Genomic DNA, 9,203 nt, shown 5'->3' on the forward strand with positions numbered 1-9,203 from the left:
TGATTCTAATTTGGGCCACCAGGTTTTTATCTTTTATTTGGGCCGAATAAAGAACCTAAGTTAATCAAGTGGGCCGTGAACTTATGTTAGTAGTCGAATCAGGAACTTGTTATTAGACTTGGACACTTGCTGTGAATTGCTATCAAAATTAATAATGGTGGTATGGATAGAACCCAAAAGATACGATGATGGTTGTGAATGATGTTTAGGATCGTGCTAAAGGTGATGATGGATTACAGTTGATGATGATGATTATGTTAGATGATTAAGATAACCAATTGATGATTAAGATAATGATTAGGATTCGGGTAAGATGACGATGATATAAATGATAGGTTTAATATACGATAGTGTATGATTCGATGATGGTGATATAATGATAAAAAGATTGGTGATGAAGATATATATTTGGGTTTGTGTTATGAAGATGAAAACAGAAATATACGAGTTATGTATAAATAAGGATATTATCGGGTTAGCGGGACGTCGCGGGTTCAAACCCGGACTTGGACATTTTTTTAAGCGCTACTCCTTTGAGGTAGTTTTTACTAATACCCTTATTATTATTATTTCATTATTATTTTTATTGTTATTATTATTATTATTTATTATTGATTGTTATTAAGTAATTATTATTATTACCAATATTAGTAATAAGATTATTAGTATAATAAATATTATTATCATTATTAATATTATTAAAATATATAGTATTATTATTAATAAGACTATTAAAAATTTATATTAGAATCATTTTTTTTATTAAAAGTATCATTATTATTTGAAATATTATTTTTACGAAAACTAACATTTTTTTTAATCTTATCATTATAATTTTTTTATTAAAAATTATTATTATTACTAACATTACTTTTATTATTAGTATTATTATCAAAACTATTAATATCAGTATCATTATTAAATCTAGATACAAATTTTTATTTATTATTATTAATATTATTCTACTAAAATAAATCACTATATAAGAATATATTTAAAACATATCGCATAACAACATTATATTTTCATAATAAATACTAATTATTTATCTAAAGTATATAAAAGAAATAGAGTTACCAATGAAACATACAAGTTACTGATATAACAAATAATAATAATATCTAAACTTGTTCGATTACAAGTTTATGTTTTAATAAATATATGAATAATATAGGTTCGTGAATCCGAGGCCAAACTTACACTTGTTCAATGATGTTATATGTATTTTTACTACAAAATACAGTATGGTGAGTTTCATTTGCTCCCTTTTTAATTGCTTTTGCAATATATATATATTTTTGGGCTGAGAATACATGCGCTGCTTTTATAAATATTTACGAAATAGACACAAGTACTTAAAAATACATTCTACGTTGAGTTGTACTACTGGCATACTTCCCTGTAGCTTGGTAACTACTATTTACATGGGTATTGTAAACGCGAATCCTGTTGATAGATCTATCGGGCCTGACAACCCCAACCGGACTAGACGACCAGTATTCAACGGTTGCACAGTACTTCGTTTCGGTGACTACTTTTGGTAGTGTAGTGAGATTTCATAATAAATGGAATATGCGACGTTGATTAAATGTTAAGTATGGTTACCAAGTGCTCAACCACTTAGAATATTTTTATTAAAACGTTTGTGTATATGAAATCTTGTGGTCTATTAAGATATTGAAATGATTGTTATGATAAACCTATGACCTCACCAACCTTTTGGTTGACACTTTTAAGCATGTTTATTCTCAGGTACGAATTAAGTCTTCCGCTGTGCATTTGCTCATTTTAAGGACATTATTTGGAGTCGATCATCTCAATGGGACCAAATGTTGATGACTTAGTCCATGTGGATAAGGACGGGTCATTACAGGTGGTATCAGAGCGGTGGTCTTAGCGAACCAGGTCTTGCATTAGTGTGTCTAACTGATAGTAGTTAGGATGCATTAGTGAGTCTGGACTCCGACCGTGTCTGCATGTCAAAAGTTTTGCTTATCATTCCGTGTCGGAAATCATCTGCTTATCATCCTTAGAAAATTACCTGCTTATCATTCTTAGTCTAGACACATCTTACTGCATTGATTGCATTAATAGTGTATAGACAAATTCATATCTTAGCGTATCTGTTACTGTTACCTTTGCCTGACAGCTTCTGTAGATTCCTCTGTAACTTATGGGATTTTAGTATTATATATGCATATGTAAATTATGTATTGCAGGGTACTAATCTACATCCTATAATCTATTTTTTATTGAAAATCCTTCATCTGATCGTATGAGATGAATCCCTCAACCAGTTCGAATTCCTCGGATTTCGACAGCTATTCCGATATGGAGTTTCACCTAAGCTTCGAAAGTAGTGTCACCATAATGAATTAACCAATTCATTTGATGGGTTCGTAGTCTACTTAATCAATGGAGACACGAAGAAGGCGATCCCTTCCACCAACCGAATTCACCTCTTGACGATGAACCTTAAACACTTACCGGCGAACCTATCCGCAACACTATTTTCTCTCTCATTTTTAGAGTATCTCGTCACAATTATATTCTATCCACAATTCTAAATCTTATTCATCAACTCGTTCCGATCGACAATCATCCCGGAGTAATACAAGAAGTTAAACTTCGTGCTCGAGTAATAGTTTTGGAAAATATGGTTAAAAACGTACCAGCTTTAGCAACATCATCGGCACCAACAGTACCATCAGTAACAGCACCAGTACCATCAACAATCCATGCCTCAACATCTCATTCTGTACCTCGAGTATAATCATCGCTCTACGAATTGTTTTACATCATTTACCTTCGTTCGACATGTCAATTATTTAATCTCTAATGTTTTAGAGATTATGTACTATAGTTCTAAATGTAAACCAAATGAGTTTAATATCATATTAACTCATTAAATCCATGATTACATATGAAGAAAATATATACGTATATATGTTTTCATCAAGATTGTAAATAAAAATTCTTTTGTACAAAGTGTTAATGGTGAAAATATTTTAACGGGCAGGTAATATCCGAGGTATATTTAGATTTCACCTTAATAAGTTACACTGTACATTCTTCGAAGCTGATTCAACAGTCATTTACTATCCTACTTACAACCACCGATATACGTATCCGTTCACCGCATAATAATCATTTTCATCCAATTTCATATTTCGATTTTGACCTATCGGAATACAACAAGTGGCATAATGAAGAAAATATTTGAAAAAAAAAATCGTTAGAAACAAACAAATTAACTATGAGAAATTTTGTTAAGAATCCACGCTAACTGTTCCTAGCTAATTGTTCCTAGCTAACTGATTACATTTTATTTATGGCAATTTAATTATCGCAATTTACATTCTTGCAATTTTATTTATCGTCATTTAATTTCTGTTATTTACTTTACGCACTTTATTTATCGTTATTTAATTTCTGTTATTTATTTTACTCACTTTAAATATCGGGACATGTATACAAGGTTTTGATATATCATATCGACGCATCTATATATATTATTTGGAATAACCATAGACACTCTATATGCAGTAATGCGGGAGTTAGCTATACAGGGTTGAGGTTGATTCTACAATAATATATATAGTTTGAGTTGTGATCGAGTCTGAGACATGTACACGGGTCACGATACGTATTAATTAATTCGAATATTATATATTAAACTATATATGAATTATTGGACTGTTAACTGTGGACTGTCGACTGTGGACTAATAACATTGGACAATTAAAATGAATTAAAATATTGATTATAACATATGAAACTAAATAATTCTTCAAGTTTGCCACTTGATTTCATCTTAAACCTCATTTGTATCTTGACGATTCCAATCTGCGTTCAAACATTTCATGATTCTTGAAAACACCTCAATCGAGAGGATGAACCAACCACACTTCATCTATGGAAGGAAAGATTTATGCATATAGTTATGCACCTGAAAAACTCTTGGAACCTGAGTAAAGGTTTAACACATATCTGTGCTAGCTCCTTTGGCATTGTTATTACAGAAAATAACATTGCAATTTTTTTTTTCTTCACAATAGACAGTTTTGTCAGAGCTCCAGCAAGTCAACTTCGACTTTTCGTTCGAAACAATCTTATTATAACCTTGATATATATGCGTGCTCTTTTATTGTTATCGGAGAACCTTTTATATTTCCCCATATTACCAGCAGATGTACAAGCAACCTCGTTGCTCCTCAGCTTAAATCTCTCCGACAAATCACAATATTTATCTATTGAAGTCTTATCATGAACTCATCATCATCTTGTAACGATAATTACCATACCAAATACCGGGAGGCATCAATCGATAATCTCGAATTCCTCAGTGATTCTATGACAACAATTATATATATATAAGTATATATATATATATATATATATATATATATATATATATATATATTCTATCTCCTGGATTTACAAAACTTCAATTCTGAATTTCTGAAAAGCGCTTTAGTCTATGAATCAGTTTTCTGAGTTTTGAAAAAGCTGATGAAATCTTTAGCGAATACCTTGTTCCTTAGTCTAAATCCTTGCGAACGAATTTCTTCATCATTTTCTGATCTTAAATATTTTAAATTCAAAAGATATCATCGTATCTTTCGTTATAAATATCTTAGATATTTCTGAAGATACCTTCATAAATATCTTTATTCAAAATTATCTATCTCTTCGTGCTATCCATGTTACGTCATAAAGGAAACTATCTTAGTTTCTAAATTTCTTTAAAATTCGAGTTTGAATTATGAATGGTTTCTGGAGAAGTGTTAGGAATTGAAGCATGAGTTAGTATAATATAATGACGTCAGGCCAACGTGGTTATATTACAGTAAGTCTTGCTGAATTTCTAATGGAACGTGATGATGGTTCACAGATCTTACCCTCATCATGTGCCATGATACATAACTCTTTCATTCTACATAACCTCTAAACATATCAAGAGATTATTTTCTTGATAGTTCTATCCTTACCGTGATTCCAGCAGTTTGCTAATTAATCATGATATTACATTTCCTTTCTGATTAGAAGATTTCCTTAAATCCATTGAGTTCCGAAAATCCACCATGACTACGTCAAATGTTAATACGAAACTTTTCACTCTTTTGTGATAAGCTTCATTCGTACGCTTCACATAATCGGATCGTTTTATCTATATTAATCAATAATGATAAAACTCTAGTTATCAACTCTTATTCGTCATGAAAACGTTTTTAGTGTTAGCCATGACGACCTCGATCAAATTTCGGGGACGAAATTTCTTTAACGGGTACGTACTGTCACGACCCGAAAAATTTCGACTAATTTTAAACCAAACTCTCGATACGATGTAATATTCTTGACACGATAAGACAAATCTGTTAGGATGAGTCTCAAAAATTTTGAACTACTTCATATATGCAATTACCCTTCGACTATTTCCGACGATTCACGAACGACTATTTGTATTTAGATATAAATAAGCATATAAAAATAAATATAAATATATATTTAAAAATATATATATATAATATTTTGATATAAGATTTAATTAATAAAATTTAATATGTAAACGACTTATTATATAATAAAACGAGTTATATAAATTTTAGCTTTATTAAAAATATATTTAGAATCTATTTGATTAATTTTAAAAATATTTAATTTTTGAGTTGGGATCAAGCTCGAATGACAGCTCAATTTTTATGATCAATACTAAACAAGTTTAAACTCGAATTTGTGAGAAGTTGAAATTAAACGTTGGTACATAATTAAGTATTATCAATTCTAAGTTTGCTAAAAATATATTTAAATACCTCGTGCTAAGTTTTAATACTCCGCATATATTACTTGGAACTTAAAATGAATTTTAGATGAACCTTTTTGATCAGGTTTCAAACAGGTAATGAGTGAAATAATTAAATATATTTAATCTAAAAATTTGGGATTTTTAGGAACACTTTTTATTCCGTAACTGTTTAGCAATGGACACGATGTTATACTCCGTGTAAATCGTCGGCAGCCTAATAGTTTAATACACCCATGATATTTAGAAATATGAATGGGATTACTGTGTAATGTTTGTCCTTGTTGTACTTAGTATATTATATATGCATATACATATACATGATAAACAAAACCTTATAACCATCACCAAACTTAACTTACTTCTTGTTCCTTACATGATCAACCAACACTGCCATTCGAGTTATGCAACTTGAACACTACAACCACAACCAACTCAAATTCTGTTTCTTTTGATCACTAACTCCATCACCTTAACACCCACCAACAAAAACCCACTTCACCTTCTAAACACTCTTCTCCATCGTGAACCATCACCTTCTCCATCTCCACAACCGCCGGTCACTTTTATTACACTACCACCTCCATCATAGTAAACCACCCTATAACCACCCTCACCTCTAATCTTTTGCGTGATAACCCACCACCGCCACCACCTTTCTACGTTTATTTTTTTTTCTTATATCTGTCCCAGCCGGCAACCTTCATCAACGGAACACCATTTAAGCCATCATCTCGTTAGTACCATTCAATTTCCGCTTCATCAAACAAACTACCTATCTGTTATCATCACGACCTTGATTGGTCACATAGTTGATGAACTCGAAACAACTACCACAACGTAAACCCACTTGCTATAGTTTATGATTATTGTTCGAACAAAACCCAAACCACTACTTCATCATCACCATCTTTAATCACCAAACCATCACCATGAATTGCTCACTATTGCTAGCTGCTACCTCCTGTCTTTCGAACAAACCCCCGAGAAACACCATGAATCACCACCGCGTATATTATATATATATTTTTTACTTCTTTCTCCTGTTGAAATCATGAACCCAACACCACTATAGCCTTCTGTTTTGGTTGCTGAACCTGTTTCCTTGCTTCTGTTTCGGATTCAAAACCCAGCACGTTCTGTTTCGATCTTGACATACCCCAAAAACCAAAAACATTCGATTACTATTCTTGAAGGTTGGATCAATAAATAAATGTTAATGTGTGTTTCATTAGTGGCCGACAATTGTAATACAAATAACACCACTTGTTTTTTTTTAAAAAAAAGGAAAGTCGATGTCATTAAAGTTTATTGCTGGCCACCACATTTTTTTTGCTTCTTTTCCTGTTTTCCGAATCTAGCTTGGGCCGTTATGATCTTATTATATAATTGGGCCGTATTGTATGCGTTGGGCCGAGTTTTGAGTTAGGCCTAGAGTCCAACCGATGATTCTAATTTGGGCCACCAGGTTTTTATCTTTTATTTGGGCCGAATAAAGAACCTAAGTTAATCAAGTGGGCCGTGAACTTATGTTAGTAGTCGAATCAGGAACTTGTTATTAGACTTGGACACTTGCTGTGAATTGCTATCAAAATTAATAATGGTGGTATGGATAGAACCCAAAAGATACGATGATGGTTGTGAATGATGTTTAGGACCGTGCTAAAGGTGATGATGGATTACAGTTGATGATGATGATTATGTTAGATGATTAAGATAACCGATTGATGATTAAGATAATGATTAGGATTGGGGTATGATGACGATGATATAAATGATAGGTTTAATATACGATAGTGTATGATTCGATGATGGTGATATAATGATAAAAAGATTGGTGATGAAGATATATATTTGGGTTTGTGTTATGAAGATGAAAACAGAAATATACGAGTTATATATAAATAAGGATATTATCGGGTTAGCGGGACGTCGCGGGTTCAAACCCGGACTTGGACATTTTTTTAAGGGCTACTCCTTTGAGGTAGTTTTTACTAATACCCTTATTATTATTATTTCATTATGATTTTTATTGTTATTATTATTATTATTATTTATTATTGATTGTTATTAAGTAATTACTATTATTACCAATATTAGTAATAAGATTATTAGTATAATAAATATTATTATCATTATTAATATTATTAAAATATATAGTATTATTATTAATAGGACTATTAAAAATTTATATTAGAATCATTTTTTTTATTAAAAGTATCATTATTATTTGAAATATTATTTTTACGAAAACTAACCTTTTTTTTAAATTTTATCATTATAATTTTTTTTATTAAAAATTATTATTATTACTAACATTACTTTTATTATTAGTATTATTATCAAAACTATTAATATCAGTATCATTATTAAATCTAGATACAAATTTTTATTTATTATTATTAATATTGTTCTACTAAAATAAATAACTATATAAGAATATATTTAAAACATATCGCATAACAACATTATATTTTCATAATAAATACTAATTATTTATCTAAAGTATATAAAAGAAATAGAGTTACCAATGAAACATACAAGTTACTGATATAACAAATAATAATAATATCTAAACTTGTTCGATTACAAGTTTATGTTTTAATAAATATATGAATAATATAGGTTCGTGAATCCGAGGCCAAACTTACACTTGTTCAATGATGTTATATGTATTTTTACTACAAAATACAGTATCGTAAGTTTCATTTGCTCCCTTTTTAATTGCTTTTGCAATATATATATTTTTGGCCTGAGAATACATGCGCTGCTTTTATAAATATTTACGAAATAGACACAAGTACTTAAAAATACATTCTACGTTGAGTTGTACCACTGGCATACTTCCCTGTAGCTTGGTAACTACTATTTACATGGGTATTGTAAACGCGAATCCTGTTGATAGATCTATCGGGCCTGACAACCCCAACCGGACTGGACGACCAGTATTCAACGGTTGCACAGTACTTCGTTTCGGTGACTACTTTTGGTACAGTGTAGTGAGATTTCATAATAAAGGGAATATGCGACGTTGATTAAATGTTAAGTATGGTTACCAAGTGCTCAACCACTTAGAATATTTTTATTAAAACGTTTGTGTATATGAAATCTTGTGGTCTATTAAGATATTGAAATGATTGTTATGATAAACCTATGAACTCACCAACCTTTTGGTTGACACTTTTAAGCATGTTTATTCTCAGGTACGAATTAAGTCTTCCGCTGTGCATTTGCTCATTTTAAGGACATTATTCGGAGTCGATCATCGCAATGGGACCAAATGTTGATGACTTAGTCCAGGTGGATAAGGACGGGTCATTACAGGTGGTATCAGAGCGGTGGTCTTAGCGAACCAGGTCTTGCATTAGTGTGTCTAACTGATAGTAGTTAGGATGCATTA

The sequence above is a fragment of the Rutidosis leptorrhynchoides genome, chromosome 3 (genome assembly GCF_046630445.1).
Source record: "Rutidosis leptorrhynchoides isolate AG116_Rl617_1_P2 chromosome 3, CSIRO_AGI_Rlap_v1, whole genome shotgun sequence".
In the NCBI taxonomy this organism is placed as follows: Eukaryota; Viridiplantae; Streptophyta; class Magnoliopsida; order Asterales; family Asteraceae; genus Rutidosis; species Rutidosis leptorrhynchoides.